This window comes from Schistocerca nitens, chromosome 7 (genome assembly GCF_023898315.1).
Source record: "Schistocerca nitens isolate TAMUIC-IGC-003100 chromosome 7, iqSchNite1.1, whole genome shotgun sequence".
Lineage (NCBI taxonomy): Eukaryota > Metazoa > Arthropoda > Insecta > Orthoptera > Acrididae > Schistocerca > Schistocerca nitens.
In genome coordinates this window covers 46,251,482-46,272,717 of record NC_064620.1, presented here as the reverse complement: position 1 = coordinate 46,272,717, position 21,236 = coordinate 46,251,482, and positions in this window count along the sequence as shown.

Here is a 21,236-nt window from a genome sequence, read left to right as displayed (position 1 = left end):
CTTGGCAGAGCCTCGTTGTAGGAACTGTGCTGTATCCATTTGTTGACATTCTGTTCTCTACTGGTATATTTACTCGCTATTGCATGTTTTGCTTACGCTCAGTGCCTGATATTTTTAAGATAAGAAAATGAACTGCTATAATGCTACGAACGACATTAGTACAAGAAACTTCATAGAAGTCACATGAGATGGAGGTTTTATGGAAGCTGCTTATGCTAATAGGAAGGAAGCTAACGACATGACATACCAACACTAGGTTAGACCATTGACAGATATTACACTGCATTTTTCGTGAGTAATTGAAAGAGGAAGTGACACTTGACACAAAAAATACTCCACATGTTTGCTTCTGCCATGATTCTTGAAGTGGTGTACACACTGTGAAATATTGTGATCATTCACACTCCGTAATCGTACTTAATTACTGAGTTATTCGAACTACGTCTGTTAGAGGTCATGTATGCATTTCTTTTGTTTATAATTCATAATGAGTAGAAGATTTGAGTCAGATGGATTACACAGAGGTTGTGTGTGGACACTGTGTCTTCGGATTGTATGGGATGCTGAATTGAAGTTTGCAATAGGATTTTGTCTGTACTTGTTCGAGGAGACTGACTAGAGGAAAGAGTTGTTATGGAAGTGAAATGATATTGGTGCTGAGGTATATATATATCGACGTATTGAAGAGGTATGATTGAGGTATTGAGATTATGTGAAGTTGATGATGATTGGAGTTTTCGTGGACAAGAGGTAAGGTAAATGATATTGATGATAAGGTTTATATGTATCGACGTATTGAAGAGGTATTAGTGAAGTATTGAGAATATGTGATGCTGATGATTATTGGAGTTTTGGTGGATAAGAGGTGAAGTAAGTGAGGAGCATATTTTTTTTGGTTGGTCTATATGGAACAAGGAGGATGAAGATGGGCCGGCCGAAGTGGCCATGCGGTTAAAGGCGCTGCAGTCTGGAACCGCAAGACCGCTACGGTCGCAGGTTCGAATCCTGCCTCGGGCATGGATGTTTGTGATGTCCTTAGGTTAGTTAGGTTTAACTAGTTCTAAGTTCTAGGGGACTGATGACCTCAGCAGTTGAGTCCCATAGTGCTCAGAGCCATTTGAACCATTTTTGATGAAGATGGCAAACTAGAACACTCAAGTGGAAAGAAGATTGTCTACACACACACACTTTGTTAAATCACTAAGCAGTATATACTTTTTTTGAAGAGAGGAAGTATTTGCATATCTTGGCTCACTGACAGTTGTTCAGCAACCGTACATTTTGATCTGGCTTGGCAAACATTGGTCTTGACATGATGACTATGACGTTGACTAACTATTATTGACTGTTATACATTGCTGCCACTACTACTTGATACACATGATGAACATAAAATTTTGACAGAATTGCATTTACACAGTTAACACTATTCAATTACACAGTAGCACTAATGTGGATGAAAGATGAGTGAGTGTTTTTTGTGTGTTTTCCTTTCCCTATCCCAAATTGGTACCAACCTATCTCCTAAATATTATTTTACTTGTTGTTGTGGCTTGCACTGACACCCATAAAAATTATAGGTTTACTGATATTTGTGTATTTGTAATATTTAATATGACAATTATCTGATATCATTTGTGTGTTTATTATGATTTGTATGTTTAGTGTAAAAGCATTGTATGTGTATTCAAACTATTGTTCATGCCTGAACTGTCTGATTAGTGATGGTGCTGCACTTTTCAACATGATGTGTGACATTTAGTCATGTTTAGTTTCTGCTGATGAACAGTGTGATTAGTGAAAGTGAATATTATGGACTGCGGTCAGCACCTGTTCAACATTGCTGGTGCCACTAATGGAACTGCTTATACTGAAATGGTGTTACTTGTTGGTGTCTGCACCTATTCAACATTACTGGGTGCCACTGATGGACTGCTTCTACTGAAAAAATGTCACTTGCTGGTTTTTGCACCTGTTGACCATTGCTGGGTGCTACTGCTGGAACTGTCAACTACTTGTTTCTTGGGCTATGGAAAGCGTTTCTGTGAATATTTGTATAAACTGATTTTTTGTGTATTACTGTTTGTGAAAAGTTATGAGACCCTTACCTGCACATATTCGTCATTGCTGACGCTATTGATTGAACTGTTTAACCACATAATACTTGTGTAAACTGTTATGTAAAGTCACATGTATGAAAGAATTTGTATTCATTACTGAATATTATATATTAGGTTATTGAAAGGTCAGTGCAAAGCCAAAATTTTATCTAGTTATATGATATTTACGCATTAATATTATCTTTTATTTTTGTCTGTATTTTTTGACGAATTTGGTGGTATTTTCACCACCAATGCTGGCAAAAATACCATCAAATTCTAGCCCGTGGAGGAAGGGCATATGAAAGGTGGCTACACTGAGCCACAGCGCCAGAGATCGCGCTAGAGAGCATTGTTCTGCCGCCTCCACTGGCAGTGATTATTGAGATGTCGTAGTGGGCAGTGGTTGTTGAGAACTCGTAGTAGTCAGTGCTTGTTAAGAACTCGTAGCAGAGAGTGTTTGTTGAGATGAGCTAGTAGGCAGTGCTTGCTGAGATGTGATACTGAAAAGTTCTTGTTGAGATGTGATAGTAGCGAGTCGGTGTGGAGAGATTGTAATGTCTAGAGTGCTTTTCATCAATATAAATTAAGGTAACAAACTACTTTTCTTTTCTTTCTCATTATTTCAATGTCCTGAATAATGCGTCATTACAGGTTCAGTCAACAAAGCATCTGGCTTGTGTTCTTGTATTAGAGTGTAATTCTGGTTTTCTTGAGTAATTATGGTATTTCTATTTTCTTTAATTAATTCAGTATAAATGATATTTAAAATTTCTTGTGTTGTTGAAGAAGAACCGTGCCAGATGCGTACGTTGAGTCATACTTCCACACACAGAACAGTTACACTTGTGCTTTGGTTTCGTAGGTTTTATAGTTGCTGGGGACTTAATTAATTAATTGTGTTAATGAAAATTTCCATTTCATTCTTTGTTATTGTTCTATGCAGTCAGATAGCGTAATAATACTAGTCAGGGCCAACCGTTACGAGACTTCGTAACCGAACAAACAGCTACTAAAACCAAAAATTAAAATTATTTTCATTTTATTTTAATTAAGCCCCCATGCAACATGTTGTCAAGGCGTAGGAAAACGAGTTCTTCTTCCCTGTCTCTCCTCTTTAGAAGATTTCTGCAAACCAATGATGCATTTACGTACCCTAGTAGGGCCTTTGTTAGCAAATTGAATATTTTATGTTTTTAAGTACCCTGTTTAAAGTAAATACAGTTATCTTAAACACTCCACTTTAATCTATTTAAGCCAACCGCTAATCGCCGATTTCCCACAAAACGTTGTAACTCGTTTTAAATGAGATTTTGGCGTCATATCATTTATAAATTATATCGCAGCGGTCACACCGTAAATTAACATATTGATAAGAGACTGTCGAGAACGTAGAGAACTAAACTAAAACATAAATTCAGAACAAGCTGTCCAAACTATACATGGGAAATTAAATGCTGGTTTATCGTGGTAAGCTCTGTCCCTGTACAATGAACTCAGGAGCAAGTTTCGTAAAATTAAGTCATTCTATAAAGGCGACAACAATAAAAATGGGACATTTCTGTTTATGAAAAAAACTAAATGCTATTAATGAGCGTTTTGAGGAATGCTTATTGATTTGAAATCTAAAAGAAAAGCAATGGAGTGCTTGTAAATCGAGGAGAAGAACGAATGGTGATGCATTAGAGAGTCGCCGACCAAACACAGGAATCAGCAAAAAGCATCAAATAACCGGGGCCTATTATTTGGAGCTACTTAGAGAAGGGCGAATCCATTGATCAATTTGTAAAACATATTTAGTCAGCCACAACTGAGGTCGCTTAGGAAATGCTTGTCCCGCAAATTCTTGAGTACTTTTAGACAAGCCGAGCACGTTAACAGGGTGGATAGGCAGCAGAGACGGGTAAAGTTAGAGGAAATTGATAATGAGACTTCAGGTCCACCTGTTATGTAAACAATTATTCTTTTTAATGACTGAACTTGTTTATGCACATTTGAACAATCATCTTTATTGAGAATGAGATTTTCACTCTGCAGCGGAGTGTGCATTGATATGAAACTTCCTGGCAGATTAAAACTGTGTGCCCTACCGAGACTCGATCTCGGGACCTTTGCCTTTCGCGGGCAAGTGCTCTACCAACTGAGCTGCCGAAGCACGACTCACGTCCGGTACTCACAGCTTTACTTCTGCCAGTACCTCGTCTCCTACCTTCAGAAGAGCTTCTGTAAAGTTTGGAAGGTAGGAGACGAGGTACTGGCAGAAGTAAAGCTGTGAGTACCAGGCGTGAGTTGTGCTTCGGTAGCTCAGTTGGTAGAGCACTTGCCCGCGAAAGGCAAAGGTCCCGAGTTCGAGTCTCAGTCGGGCACACAGTTTTAATCTGCCAGGAAGTTTCATCTTTATTGAGGTCGGTAAAATGAAACATGTCTGACGTAATTATTGTTGGAACGAAAATTAGGCCTTAAAGGCTTATGTATACTGCGACTGTTACCTTATTCTCTAGAATGTTGAATTCTTTCGTTACAGAAATTATTACTTGAAGCATGTTTGCGATTTAAAGATCTGAATAAAATTTCCCTCTGATGATGGATTAAACACGCGGAAACATTTCTGGACATGAATAAGAATTGCGGTACACACGTTGCTGCTGTTAGAACTTCTAAAGCCAACGATGAAGATCTGCAGAATATATCACGGCCTTGTTTAATAGACGTGACAGTTCAATAAGCTGTTAAGAGAGACTATATGCGTCACGGAGAGCTCTGTTCACAAAAGTGTGGGAGAGTACAAGAGGACTCAGGAAATACCAGATATTCTGTCTCGAACGTTTCTCAAAGTAAACCTGAATACAATACTGTAGAATCCAAAGCTCATGCACATACGTTCCGAGAGACCTTTCCTTGCACAAAATCCGCAGTGTACATAGAAGGCTGGTATCACGTCTTTGCGAGTCACCTTCCACCAACACTTCGTACGGCGATCTCCGAAGTATACACCTACAAGCAGAGGTAATTTTAACTTCAGTTGAAAGGTACAATCAGGGATTATTTACATACATACCGAACACATATTTTGCGCGAGTACGTTGATTTTCCTGGAGGTCGAACAATTAGTAAGTAGGGCTTAAATCAACAGGGTTTCCGCAAGAAGCTGTTATGTGATACCTTACTTTGTTCATGAGATCCGGAAGGCAGAAGATAGAGGAACTCAGGCTGACAGCGTCTTTGTCGACTTTCAGAAAGCCGTCGGTACAGTTCCACTGTGCAGCCTGGTAAAATAAACACGTGCATACGGAGTATCTAACAGACACGCGCTTGAACTGAGACATCCCCGCCAATAGATCTCACAAGGTGGCCGCACCTTCTTTTGATGACCGATTTCGTCCAAATTTATGGTGTACGCCATGTATGGCCAGTAATGAAAGTGACGGTGGCGGGAGCTCCACATCGCCACGTGTTTAGAAAAAAATTGCATTTCCGGAGCGGGTCGGGCGAGGCAAGAGTCATTTGTGTTAGTGCAGTTTTCCAGTCAGCTGTTTGGGGAGGTAAGTAGAGTGCAGAGTGGCAATTTGAGGGTTGCGAAACCGAGACCTTATGCTGAAACATGGTTTTATTTTCAATTTTCGCGCTAATTACAGTGCAAGTAAACCGAAAATTAGCAAAGTAATCCATTCGTATATAGGGAAATATGCTATAATCCTGCCGACCACTGTGGCCGAGCGGTTCTAAGCGCTTCAGTCCGGAACCACGCTGCTGCTACGGTCGCAGGTTCGAATCCTGCCTCGGGTATGGATGTGTGTGATGTCCTTAGGTTGTTTATCTTTAAGTAATTCTAAGTCTAGGGCACTGATAACCTAAGATGTTAAGTGACATAGTGCTTAGAGCCATTTGCTTTAACCATTTCTAGAAAATGGTTCCCAACAGTCTACATATGTTTACAAGAGAGTAGTGACTCTTTCTGATCCCAGAATTCAGAAAAAGGCGAATGAGTACGCGGCAAAATATAGTAATGTAGTCATCACTTCGTCAAAATCTGGGAAACTTGCAATTCCTTTACACAAATAATTTTTGGCTGCTGTGATGAAGCCTTCAACGTACAGGACAATAAATTTCTTGTTAATTTACTCGTGCGAAAGACAAATAAATCGACATTTACACAAGAATTTTCAAGGTAAAGAAGTGTTGTCGTAGTGCACTATTAAACAGATTTCCCGCAAATGCACTCCGATAGTGCAACTCTACGATGTCTGATTTTGTGGTCAGGTAAAGAATTTGATCAGAAGGCTTCAAATGATGCGTCTTGCCTACTTGTCTCATATAGGGCGCCAAAGGGATCAGTGTTCTCAGAATGCTGTACAACAATTCAAGCAAATAAAATTAGCAGTTTTATTTCTATAAAGCAGATTAACAATACTTAACGTGTATTTACAAAGGCGTCGCAAACGATGGGCGACATACAACGTAAGTCCGAGTTCTTGATACGCACAATGTTCCTGCAAGCTGGCACATGTCACTGATAACTGATCCGCGAGTGCCGGTCTATAACTGGGCCTATACTGCCCACTAATGTCCGTATACTAAGCCGATCTGAGAGGCCGAGGGTACTTTTTTTCCTCTATTGTGATTTTCAAACCTTTACATAAAGGTAGGCCTGCAGCGGCCTATCTATGCCGCTCTTCGGCCATAGAAAAAACATACATTAAACCGGAAGACATAAAACCAAACATACATAGAGGATAAAAACAGGAGACATAATTATTAAAATAAAGGAAGGCGTTCACGGACGCACTGGTTGTATAAAAAACAGCACTATACACAAACGGAGACACAGAGTGGCACACATGAACGTAAGAGCAATGAAGGAGAGACACTGATGAACTGTTGGGAAGAGAAATACTAGCACAGTGGCGACGAACTTCGCCGCATTAAAACATACTGTTTGCACAAAAAAGTTGGGGGCCTGCCATAGGGAAGAGGGGAGGGGAGGAGGGAGGGGGGAGGATTCTAGTAGGAGAGAAGAAGGGAGGGTGAGGAGAGCGGGTATGGGTGTGTGTGTGAAAGCCCAGGAAGGGGGGAGGAGAGGGAGAGAGGAGGTGGGAGGAAGTGAGGAGGGAGAGAGGGGAAAAGAGGGAGCCCTGGGGGAAAAAAACAGAGGAGGAGAAAGGGGAGGATCAAACCTGGTAGGAGGTGCAGATGGAGGGGACGAGAGCATTATCAGGGAGGGGGAGTTGGCGGAAGCCGCCTTGGGCGAGGGTATGGAGTGTGGTAAAATGGAGAGCGGGTGAGATGCAGGTGTACAGGCACGGCAGTGGACAGGCGTGGGAAAGGATGGGAGGGACAAGCAGGTGAGGGGGATCAAGTTTACAGGAGGTGTAAAGGATCTGCATCCGTTCAAGGAAGAGGAGGAGGTGTGGAAAAAGAATTAAGTCGTAGAGGATCCAGGTGGGGGTGGGAGGCAGATGCGATAGGCGAGGTGAAGCGTATGGCATTCCAGGATTTCAAGGGAATTGTAGAAGGTAGGAAGGGCGGAGATCCAGGCGGGATGGGCATACCAGAGGATGGGGCAGATGAGGGATTTATATGTGTGCAGGATTGTGGAGGGGTCCAGACCCCAAGTGCAGCCAGAAAGTAGCTTGAGGAGGAGGAGGAGGAGTCGGCAACGTGCCTTGGCTTGGATCATCTGGAGATGGGGGTCCAGGAGAGGCGAAACTAAAGGGTGACGCCAAGGTACTTGAGGGTGGGGGTGAGGTTGATAGGACAGCCGTAGACAGTGAGATAAAAACTAGGAGACGGAAGGAAGGCGTGGTTTTGCCTACAGTGATCGCCTGGGTTTTGGAAGGATTGACCTTGAGCAGCCACTGGTTACACCAAGTGGTGAACCAGTCAAGATGGGATTGGAGAGGGTGCTGGGAGCGTTGCAGGGTGGGGGCGAGGGCAAGGAAGGCGGTGTCATCGGCGTATTGGAGACGGTGTAAGGGGGGGTGAAGGTGGTGGCATGATCGCCGTGTAGGTAGAGGAGAGGGAAGAGGACGGAACCTTGGGGCACACTGGCGGAGGGGTGGAAGGTGTAGGAATCCATGTTATGGATGGTGACATAGGAAGAATGGTGAGAAAGGAAGGAGGCGATCAGACGGATTTAATAGGAAGGGCGAAGGTTTGGAACTTGAAGAGGAGACCGGAATGCCATACACGGCCATAGGCACGCTCAAGGTTGAGACAAAGGAAATGGCGGAGCGGCGGGAGAGGAGGTGAGTGAGGTGAAGGAGAATGTCATCGGTAGAGAAGGACTGCCGAAAGCCACATTGGGTAGCGGGAAGGAGGCGGTGCTGGTGGAGGTGCTCGTGGATGTGGCAGGTGAGGATGGATTCCTGGACCTTGCTGAAGACCGAGGTAAAGCTGATGGGACGGTACGGGCCGAGGCTGACAGAAGCGGCGCCTATATTCTCTCCTGGTAGAGGTCGCGGTCCTATTCAGCGCACCATTGGCCGACGTCGTTTCACCGCCTTCTCTGGTCTTGTGTTCTTCGTCTTCGTTCTAGCGCTTGTGGTTATGCCAGTACATCAAAACTGCTTGTATCTCATCGAGAGAGAAAAATAAAACTCATACTTAGAAAACTGCATTACAGTATTAGATTGGTGCTTAATTCCTAGTGTTTTTCCATAAGTTTAATAAACACATCAGATACACATATCTGAGACTTTAGCCGTCAATTATATATCCTCCGTCACCATTTACTACAGTCTGCCAACGCTGGGGTAACTTTTACATTCCGTGAATGTAGAAATCACGTGGTTTCAAGGAGAAGAACACGTCGAGACATGTTCGGAGCGCATTTTCAGCCGGACAGAAAGTTCATTTAAGATTGTTCGATAGAGAGCCTCGGGCATGGAGATCAGGCGAATAATGTGGGTGCGAAATGACTTCCAAACCCAACTCATCTATAGTGTTTTCCGTCAGTTTAACAGAATGTTGGCTGGCACTGTCCTGGAGTAGGATCACTTCACACCGTCTTCCTGGTCGTTCTTGGACTGCGTCTGCAAGACGTTTCATTTGTTGAGAATAGACGTCATCAGTGATTGTTACCATTCGGGGAAGCAACTCCCAGTACACCACACCGTCGCTGTTTCACCAGATGCATAAAATCTTTGTGTGCGCACGCAGATCTTTAGGCGGGAAGTTGCTGCTTTGCTTGGGCTCAACCATTACTTTCTCTTCCTTATGTTTGCATAGACACACCATTTCTCGTCACCAGTAACGATATGGGATAGAAATGGTCGTCATTGTTCACCACCCAATTGATAACAAGCAATCAGAGATATGCTTGTGGCCACCCTTTGATTTCTTGTGATTTTGGCTTGGAGCATACGGTACCCATACATCCAATTTTTATCCTTCCCCATTGCATGCAAATGTCGCACGATGGTGAAATGGTCACAGTTCATCACATTTGCCAGTTCTAGAGTACACTGACATGAATGATTGTGTATTAATGTGTTTAAGGGATCTTCAGCAAACCCAGAAGATAAAAACGATCCTCCTTAAAACTACACTCCTGGAAATGGAAAAAAGAACACATTGACACCGGTGTGTCAGACCCACCATACTTGCTCCGGACACTGCGAGAGGGCTGAACAAGCAATGATCACACGCACGGCACAGCGGACACACCAGGACCCGCGGTGTTGGCCGTCGAATGGCGCTAGCTGCGCAGCATTTGTGCACCGCCGCCGTCAGTGTCAGCCAGTTTGCCGTGGCATACGGAGCTCCATCGCAGTCTTTAACACTGGTAGCATGCCGCGACAGCGTGGACGTGAACCGTATGTGCAGTTGACGGACTTTGAGCGAGGGCGTATAGTGGGCATGCGGGAGGCCGGGTGGACGTACCGCCGAATTGCTCAACACGTGGGGCGTGAGGCCTCCACAGTACATCGATGTTGTCGCCAGTGGTCGGCGGAAGGTGCACGTGCCCGTCGACCTGGGACCGGACCGCAGCGACGCACGGATGCACGCCAAGACCGTAGGATCCTACGCAGTGCTGTAGGGGACCGCACCGCCACTTCCCAGCAAATTAGGGACACTGTTGCTCCTGGAGTATCGGCGAGGACCATTCGCAACCGTCTCCATGAAGCTGGGCTACGGTCCCGCACACCGTTAGGCCGTCTTCCGCTCACGCCCCAACATCGTGCAGCCCGCCTCCAGTGGTGTCGCGACAGGCGTGAATGGAGGGACGAATGGAGACGTGTCGTCTTCAGCGATGAGAGTCGCTTCTGCCTTGGTGCCAATGATGGTCGTATGCGTGTTTGGCGCCGTGCAGGTGAGCGCCACAATCAGGACTGCATACGACCGAGGCACACAGGGCCAACACCCGGCATCATGGTGTGGGGAGCGATCTCCTACACTGGCCGTACACCACTGGTGATCGTCGAGGGGACACTGAATAGTGCACGGTACATCCAAACCGTCATCGAACCCATCGTTCTACCATTCCTAGACCGGCAAGGGAACTTGCTGTTCCAACAGGACAATGCACGTCCGCATGTATCCCGTGCCACCCAACGTGCTCTAGAAGGTGTAAGTCAACTACCCTGGCCAGCAAGATCTCCGGATCTGTCCCCCACTGAGCATGTTTGGGACTGGATGAAGCGTCGTCTCACAAGGTCTGCACGTCCAGCACGAACGCTGGTCCAACTGAGGCGCCAGGTGGAAATGGCATGGCAAGCCGTTCCACAAGACTACATCCAGCATCTCTACGATCGTCTCCATGGGAGAATAGCAGCCTGCATTGCTGCGAAAGGTGGATATACACTGTACTAGTGCCGACATTGTGCTTGCTCTGTTGCCTGTGTCTATGTGCCTGTGGTTCTGTCAGTGTGATCATGTGATGTATCTGACCCCAGGAATGTGTCAATAAAGTTTCCCCTTCCTGGGACAATGAATTCACGGTGTTCTTATTTCAATTTCCAGGAGTGTAGAAACAAATTTCTTGCCGTACTCTGCCCACTGGGACTGCCCTCATACACGGCGGGTATGTCTCTGGCTGCTTCCACTGCAGTAACCCTTCTATTGAAGTCAAACAGAAGAATATCTCAGAAATTTTACGGTTTCTCCAATTGGCACCCCATTTTCTAGCATCCACAGCCCCACTCATTATCTGCAAACGACAAAGTAACACCATGTAATCTCAAATACCAACAGTAAACTGCTAATAAAAAATGACAATTGATAAATAAAGCCATAGCAACCATAATAACAATATGCAAATCAAAAACGCAATCAACCTATGCACAAACCCAATACATTCTGTGCCGGCCGCTGTGGCCGAGCGCCTCTAGGCACTTCAGACGGAACTGCACGACTGCTATGGTCGCAGGTTCGAATCCTGCCTCAGGCATGGATGTGTGTAATGTCCTTAGGTTAGTTAGGTTTAAGTAGTTCTGAGTTCTAGGGTACTGATGACCTCAGATGTTAAGTCCCTTAGTGCTCAGAGCCATTTGAACCATTTTAATACATTCTGTTGTACATCACCAGTTATCCTCACCAGTATTCGACGTCATTTGCTGCAAAACTGTGCGATGAGAACGAACTATTTATGAATGTCAATGAAGTTTATTTTCCGATAGAAACTTTAAATCAAATACCAAACTGTAAGATGCCGAGAAAATTACTACTTCCCTGTTTCTACGATGAATATCACTCCGGCAAGTGTAAGTAATCAACTGTAAAATAATAAAAGTATCTAAATTTATACGAAGATCTCGAATAAGCCTTATAAGCCCTTAATGTAAATTTTTTTCGAATACTAAAGTTTCCTCTGTCTTTTCTTTTCAGGCCTTTTATGAAAATATTAATAAATACAATATACCGAACGTTATTTCGGTTTATTTTCTGTGTAAGTAACGCAAAAACTTAAAATACAAAAAAAGCTTCCGCATAGGGGCTTGTCCCCTCGACCCTCGCGTTATCTTTCTGTACTCTTGTCCCCCCGTGAATCATAGACCTAGCTGATGGTGACCAGGCTTGCGTGTCTCAGCGATACAGATAGACGTGTAATAGGTGCAACCGCAGTGGAGGGTTGTCTGTTGAGAGACGAGACAAACTTGTGGTTCCTGGAGAGGCGAATCAGCCTTTTCATTAGTTCCACGGGCCAGTCTCGATGATTAAGCTGGCCTTTTAACTCCTACCAAAGTGGTCACGCTGTACTGCGAATGACTGAAAGCAAAGGGATACTGCCGGCTTAACTTTCCCCGAAGACTTGCTGCTGTACTGTATTGTTAAATGATGATGGTGCCATCTTTAGCAAAATATTCCAGAGGTAAAACAATCGTCCATTCGCTTATACGGGCGGGGAGTACTCTGGAGGACGTCGGTATCAGGAGAAACAGAACTGGCGTCCTACGGATTTGAGCGGGGACTGTTAGATCTCCTGATCGGGCTCGTCGATTAGAAAATTTAAAAGGCTGAATGGATAGGTTGAAGTTAGTTGTAGTGGGAATCAGTGTAAATCGGTGGCAGGAGGAACAGGACTTCTGGTCAGGCGAATACAGGGTTATAAATAAAAAATGAAATAGGTGTAGTTCAGGAGTAGGCTGAATAACGAATTAGAAAACATGGTTGCGGGTAAGCTACTACGAACAGCGTAGTGAACGCATTATCGTAGCCACGATAGACACGAAGCCCATACTTATTACAATTGCACAAGTTCATGTACCTACTAGCTCCACAGATGATGAAGAGAGTGAAGAAATGTACGGGTATGATGAGATAAATGAAATTATTCATATAAATGAGGAAAACGAAAATTTAATTGTGATTAGGGTTTGGTATTCAACAGTAGGAGAATGAAGACAAGGGAAAACAGTAAGTGATTCTTGAATCGGAGAAACGAATGAAAGAGGAAGCCTCCTGGTAGAATTTTGCACAAAGCATAATTTAGTCACCTTGGTTTAAGAATCATGAAAGAGGCTTGATGCGTGTAAAATACCTGGAGACACCGGAAGGTTTCACATTGATTATATGATGGTAACAGAGGGTTTGGAACAAGATATTAAATTTAAGACATTTCCAGGGGCAGATATGCGCTCTGTCCACAAATTTTTTGTCTATGATGTGAATAAATTGCAAAAAGGTAGGAAATTAAGTAGATGGAAACTGAATAAGTTGAAAGAAGCAGAGGTTGTTGAGAATTTCAGAGGGAACGTTAGGCAACGATTCATTAGAACAGGGGAAAGGAATACAGTAGAAGACGAATGGGTAGTTCCGAGAGATGAGACAGTGAAGGCAGCAGAGGATCAAACAGGTAAAAAGACAAGGCCTAGTAGTAATCCTTGGATAACATAAGAGATAATTAAATTAACTGATGAAAGAAGAAAATACAAAAATGCAGGAAATGAAACAAGCAATGAGGAACATAAACGTCTGAACAAGAAGAGTGATAAGAAGTGCAAAATGGCTAAGTTGGAACGGCTAGAGGACGAATGTAACGATTTAGGAGCATGTATCACTTGGGAAAAGATCGATACCACCTACAGAAAAATTAAAGAGGCTTTTGTATAAAAGACAAGCAGCTATGTGAATATCGAAAGACATTAGTAATGTACCAAGAGTGAAACATGGCGGCGATTATGTGATGATTTGGTCAGACATGTCGTGGTCTTCCATGGACCCCATGCTTACTCTGCAGCATCGCTTAACTGCCATGGATTGTGTGACCATTTTGGCTGATATGGTTCACCCGATAGTACAGTGTCTATTCCCCAATGACGTTTCCATGTTGCAAGATGACGGGGCCCCTTTTGACGCAGCTCTCACTGTCCAGGACAGGTTTTGTGAGCACGAGGGTGAACTGTCGCATCTCCGCTGATCACCACAATAACCAGATCTCAGCATTAATGAGCTTTTGTTGTCTACTTTGGAAAGAAGATTTCGTGATCGCTATCCACCTCCTTCATTGGTATCTGAAGTTGCCGAATGGTGCAGAAAGAATGGTAGAAGATTCCCTAGAAAACCATACAGGACCTGTATTTATCCATTCCGAGACGACTGTAAGCTGTTTGAAATGCCAACAGTTTCAAAATGTTCAAATGTGTGTGAAGTCTTATGGGACTTAACTGCTAAGGTCATCAGTCCCAAAGCTTACACACTACTTAACCTAAATTATCCTAAGGACAAACACACATACCCATGCGCGAGGGAGGACTCGAACCTCCGCCAGGACCAACTACAGAGTCCGACAGTTTTTCCATACCGTTTTAGGCATGGTAATTCGTTTAGTTCTTGCTGTTTCCGTGTTTTGTCCATCCCTTGAGGAGTAGAATACAGCGTAAAATAATATGATTGCGGAGTAGTGAATGACATAAACATTCCCTGTGTTACTACAGCTTATGTGCTGATGCCCCATTTGTTCTGGTAATGAATTTCACTCGAGGTGCCTAGTCAGTTTTACAGCCTTGAGTGATCTGCGTAAAGTTCTATTAAAGTCGACCAACCTGCAGTCTTCTAAAGATGTTCCCTGTGCAAACAGCAGCACGTACGTTGTAAATCCATCGTCTTGAGGATGTAATGAACTGTTAGCGAGGAACTGAAGTTACGTATATAAGTAATTCATTCTCTATTTCGAGATGACACTCGTATCTACACTCCTGGAAATGGAAAAAAGAACACATTGACACCGGTGTGTCAGACCCACCATACTTGCTCCGGACACTGCGAGAGGGCTGTACAAGCAATGATCACACGCACGGTACAGCGGACACACCAGGAACCGCGGTGTTGGCCGTCGAATGGCGCTAGCTGCGCAGCATTTGTGCACCGCCGCCGTCAGTGTCAGCCAGTTTGCCGTGGCATACGGAGCTCCACTGGTAGCATGCCGCGACAGCGTGGACGTGAACCGTATGTGCAGTTGACGGACTTTGAGCGAGGGCGTATAGTGGGCATGCGGGAGGCCGGGTGGACGTACCGCCGAATTGCTCAACACGTGGGGCGTGAGGTCTCCACAGTACATCGATGTTGTCGCCAGTGGTCGGCGGAAGGTGTACGTGCCCGTCGACCTGGGACCGGACCGCAGCGACGCACGGATGCACGCCAAGACCGTAGGATCCTACGCAGTGCCGTAGGGGACCGCACCGCCACTTCCCAGCAAATTAGGGACACTGTTGCTCCTGGGGTATCGGCGAGGACCATTCGCAACCGTCTCCATGAAGCTGGGCTACGGTCCCGCACACCGTTAGGCCGTCTTCCGCTCACGCCCCAACATCGTGCAGCCCGCCTCCAGTGGTTTCGCGACAGGCGTGAATGGAGGGACGAATGGAGACGTGTCGTCTTCAGCGATGAGAGTCGCTTCTGCCTTGGTGCCAATGATGGTCGTATGCGTGTTTGGTGCCGTGCAGGTAAGCGCCACAATCAGGACTGCATACGACCGAGGCACACAGGGCCAACACCCGGCATCATGGTGTGGGGAGCGATCTCCTACACTGGCCGTACACCACTGGTGATCGTCGAGGGGACACTGAATAGTGCACGGTACATCCAAACCGTCATCGAACCCATCGTTCTACCATTCCTAGACCGGCAAGGCAACTTGCTGTTCCAACAGGACAATGCACGTCCGCATGTATCCCGTGCCACCCAACGTGCTCTAGAAGGTGTAAGTCAACTACCCTGGCCAGCAAGATCTCCGGATCTGTCCCCCATTGAGCATGTTTGGGACCGGATGAAGCGTCGTCTCACGCGGTCTGCACGTCCAGCACGAACGCTGGTCCAACTGAGGCGCCAGGTGGAAATGGCATGGCAAGCCGTTCCACAGGACTACATCCAGCATCTCTACGATCGTCTCCATGGGAGAATAGCAGCCTGCATTGCTGCGAAAGATGGATATACACTGTACTAGTGCCGACATTGTGCATGCTCTGTTGCCTGTGTCTATGTACCTGTGGTTCTGTCAGTGTGATCATGTGATGTATCTGACCCCAGGAATGTGTCAATAAAGTTTCCCCTTCCCGGGACAATGAATTCACGGTGTTCTTATTTCAATTTCCAGGAGTGTATTTAAGCAGAACACGAAAAACGGCTAGTTACACGCCCTATCCTCTGTGTTTTGAACGAGGCACAAGTTGATAATATGTTTACAAACTTTATGTTGCGACACTAGTAACTGATTAGATATTACGCTTTCTAGTTCATTATTCCTGCACAAAATTAAGATTTGATTGACGATACGACACAACACGTCTGTCCACCACGTCCGCCCCTTCCGATGTCGTTAACATTTTACTCAATTTGCATAAAATTTGAAGCATAATTTTCCGCGTCAGACACACGACTGTCTCCCATCACTACTCCTTCCGATGTGAGTAACACTTTACTGAGTTTGCATAAAAATTCTAATATCACTAATCTCGCCAGACAACACGTCTGTCTACCGTGACTGCCCATTCAGATCTGATTAGCATTTTACATAACAACGGTAACAGAACTGTTTCGGCCGACAACACATTTGTAACCCGAGACTACCCGTTCCCATCTGATTAGGCAGCGCCTCTACTTCGCTTGATAGCGCGGTCCAAGCGGAGCTCCAAAGACACCCGAAGAACCTAATCTGCCTTGTCGTTTAGCTTCTGTTTTTAGTTTTACGTGCAATTCAGACTTTCGAAATGAGTAGGCGATATTTAGACACCAACTGCAGAACGTTCAGCAATTTTAACATAAACTTAATAAATTATTAATGAAAGAAAGTTAGCGTTTTGGCACGCAGGCCAAAGTGGCCGAGCGGTTCTAGGCGCTTCAGTCTGGAACCGCGCGACCGCTACGGTCGCAGGTTCGAATCCTGCCTCGGGCATGGAAGTGTGTGACGTCCTTAGGTTAGTTAGGTTTAAGTAGTTCTAAGTTCTAGGGGCTGATGACCTCAGCCGTTAAGTCCCATAGTGCTCAGAGACATTTTTTGGCACGCAGCCCCCAAACGTATCTGTCCGCAGCTCGTGGTCGTGCGGTAGCGTTCTCGCTTCCCCCGCCCGGGTTCCCGGGTTCGATTCCCGGCGGGGTCAGTGATTTTCTCTGCCTCGTGATGACTGGGTGTTGCGTGATGTCCTTAGGTTAGTTAGGTTTAAGTAGCTCTAAGTTCTAGGGGACTGATGACCTCAGAAGTTAAGTCCCATAGTGCTCAGAGACATTTGAACCATTTTGAACCCAAACGTATCTGCCAATCACATTGGTAGACTACAATCCTGGTGGAGACAGGTACCAGCTCCTACTGGTACCTGATTACGTCGTACTCATATTGCTCTGAGGAAAGAATTCAGGAGCTAGAGACGATGGCTGCTATAGCCAGAAATATCACAAGGTGAACGCAGAAAGATGTTTTAAGGTCTCGCCTGCTTCCCTTGTTTTACGTTGAAGTTCAACGATCTCTTGCGTGCACTCCTTGTATGAGACCTGATGGGAGGCACATTTTCCGTCCAGCAGTGTCGTGCCGTAATTGGCCGTTTCTGTGATCTCGTGATGGCAGCAGACTGCCGTGTAGAGAGGGCCACGTGGAGTGACGGGAGGGCGCGCCGGGTCGCCTGCGGCGTGTATCTCGCGGGCCCGTTGGCTTCTCTCGGCGCGGAGGTTCGCTTTAAAACGAGATGAAATGCGCCTGCATTAAATTAATTAAACCAGCGCGGCCGGGCAGAGTGCTGGCTGGCAGGGGGTGGGGGGGGGGGGGGGGTACCTCGCGAGCTGCGTCGGCGTTCCCCCCCTCCTCGGCCGCCAGGCGCCGCCTGCTGTCACAGCACGCCTCTTCGACAATTGTCTAGTTCACGTTCTGGAATACACGGTCTCCATCGCGCGTTTCTCCACTGTATCCTAAAGTGCCACAAGGGGATTCTTGGGGCCAAATAAATCTACGTACGTGCAATGCAGGGTAGGTGGGAAATCTTTAAGGGAAATAGGCGTCGAGAAAGGCGCTCTATCGACATGCGGGGACCAAGCAGCAATCGGTATTGTAATTGTAAACTGTCGAAGCTGCGTTGGTAAAGTACCGGAACTTCAAGCGCTGATAGAAAGCACCGAAGCTGAAATCGTTATAGGTACGGAAAGCTGGCTGAAGCCAGAGATAAATTCTGCCGAAATTTTTACAAATACACAGACGGTGTTTAGAAAGGATAGATTGCATGCAACCGGTGGTGGCGTGTTTGTCGCTGTTAGTACTAGTTTATCCTGCAGGGAAATAGAAGTGGGTGGTTCCTGTGAATTATTATGCGTGGAGGTTATACGCAACAACCGAGCTACGTTAATAATTGGCTCCTTTTACCGACCTCACGACTCAGCAGCATTAGTGGCAGAACAACTGAGAGAAAATCTGGAATACATTTCACATAAATTTCCTCAGCATGTTATAGTCTTAGGTGGAGATTTCAATTTACCATATATACACTGGAACACTCAGATATTAAGGAGGGGTGGTAGGGACAGATCATAGAGTGACATTATACTGAGTGCACTATCCGAAAATTACCTCGAGCAATTAAACAGAGAACCGACTCGCGGAGATAACATCTTGGACCTACTGATAACAAACAGACCCGAACTTTTCGACTCTGTATGTGCAGAACAGGGAATCAGTGATCATAAGGCCGTTGCAGCATCCCTGAATATGGAAGTTAATAGGAATATAAAAAAAGGGAGGAAGGTTTATCTGTTTAGCAAGAGTAATAGAAGGCAGATTTCAGGCTACCTAACGGTTCAAAACGAAAATTTCTGTTCCGACACTGACAATGTTGAGTGTTTATGGAAAAAGTTCAAATCAATCGTAAAATGCGTTTTAGACAGAAACGTGTTGAGTAAAACTGTGAAGGACGAGAAAAACCCACCGTGGTTCAACAACAAAGTTAGGAAAATACTGCGAAAGCAAAGAGATCTTCACTGCAAATTTAAACGCAGAAAAAACCTCTCAGACAAACAGAAGCTAAACGATGTCAAAGTTAGCGTATGGAGGGCTATGCGTGAAGCGTTCAGTGAATTCGAAAGTAAAATTCTATGTACCGACTTGACAGAAAATCCTAGGAAGTTCTGCTCTTACGTTAAATCACTAAGTGGCTCGAAACAGCATATCCAGACACTCTGGGATGACGATGGCATTGAAACAGAGAATGACACACGTAAAACTGTAATACTAAACACCTTTTTCCAAAGCTGTTTCACAGAGGAAGACCGCACTGCACTCCCTTCTCTAAATCCTCGCACGAACGAAAAAATGGCTGACATCGAAATAAGTGTCCAAGGAATAGAAAAGCAACTGAAATCACTCAACAGAGGAAAGTCCACTGGACCTGACGGGATACCAATTCGATTCTACACAGAGTACGCGAAAGAACTTGCCCCCCTTATAACAGCCGTGTACCGCAAGTCTCTAGAGGAACGGAAGGTTCCAAACGATTGGAAAAGAGCACAGGTAGTTCCAGTTTCCAAGAAGGGTCGTCGAGCAGATGCGCAAAACTATAGACCTATATCACTGACATCGATCTGTTGTAGAATTTTAGAACATGTTTTTTGCTCGCATATCATGTCATTTCTGGAAACCCAGAATCTACTCTGTAGGAATCAACATGGATTCCGGAAACAGCGATCGTGTGAGACCCAACTCGCTTCATTTGTTCATGAGACCCAGAAAATATCAGATACAGGCTCCCAGCTAGGTGCCATTTTCCTTGACTTCCGGAAGGCGGTCGATACAGTTCCGCATTGTCGCCTGATAAACAATGTAAGAGCCTACGAATGTCAGACCAGCTGTGTGGCTGGATTGAAGAGTTTTTAGCAAACAGAACACAGCATGTTGTTCTCAATGGAGAGACGTCTGCAGACGTTAAAGTAACCTCTGGCGTGCCACAGGGGAGTGTTATGGGACCATTGCTTTTCACAATATATATAAATGACCTAGTAGATAGTGTCGGAAGTTCCATGCGGCTTTTCGCGGATGATGCTGTAGTATACAGAGAAGTTGCAGCACTAGAAAATTGGAGCGAAATGCAGGAAGATCTGCAGCGGATAGACACTTGGTGCAGGGAGTGGCAACTGACCCTTAACATCATAGACAAATGTAATGTATTGCGAATACATAGAAAGAAGGATCCTTTATTGTATATGATAGCGGAACAAACACTGGTGGCAGTTACTTCTGTAAAATATCTGGGCTTATGCGTACGGAACGATTTGAAGTGGAATGATCATATAAAATTAATTGTTGGTAAGGCGGGTGCCAAGTTGAGATTCATTGAGAGAGTCCATAGAAAATGTAGTCCATCAACAAAGAAGGTGGCTTACAAAACACTCATTCGACCTATACTTGAGTATTGCCCATCAGTGTGGGATCCGTACCAGGTCGGGTTGACAGAGGAGATAGATAAGATCCAAAGAAGAGAGGCGCGTTTCGTCACAGGGTTATTTGGTAAGCGTGATAGAGTTACGGAGATGTTTAGCAAACTCAAGTGGCAGACTCTGCGAGAGAGGCGCTCTGCATCGCGGTGTAGATTGCTGTCCAGGTATTGAGATGGTGCATTTCTGGATGAGGTATCGAATATATCGCTTCCCCCTGCTTATACCTCCCAAGGAAATCACGAATGTAAAATTAGAGAGATTCGAGAGCGCACGGAGGCTTTCCGGCAGTCGTTTTTCCCGCAAACCATAACGCGACTGGAATAGCAAAGGGAGGTAATGACAGTGGCACGTAAAGTGCCCTCCGCCCCACACCGTCGGATGGCTTGCGGACTGTAAATGCAGATGTATATTTAGATGACGCAGAAATATTTTAATCGCCTATAAAATGGAAACTACAGTCTTGTCCAGAATTAAAGCAGCAAACCGCTATTTCCCTGTCCTCTGTCTAATTCATGATATAATCATACGTAATATCAACCAATTGTTGGTAGGATCGTGTTCTGAACGGAAGACGGCATTCCGGTCAACGAACAACCCTGCCAGCGATGACTTGCAGCGATGACCTACGATGACGTCAGGGCACCTATGATACGAGGTAGTGTTTTCCGAGTAGCCCCACGTCCACAGTCGCTGTGTACACAGTGACGGACGGTGCAGCATGGCACAGAGAAGATACCTCCTAGACTCTCTGTGGTGGAGGGCCATAGAAAAAAAGGAAGCAGGACAGTTACA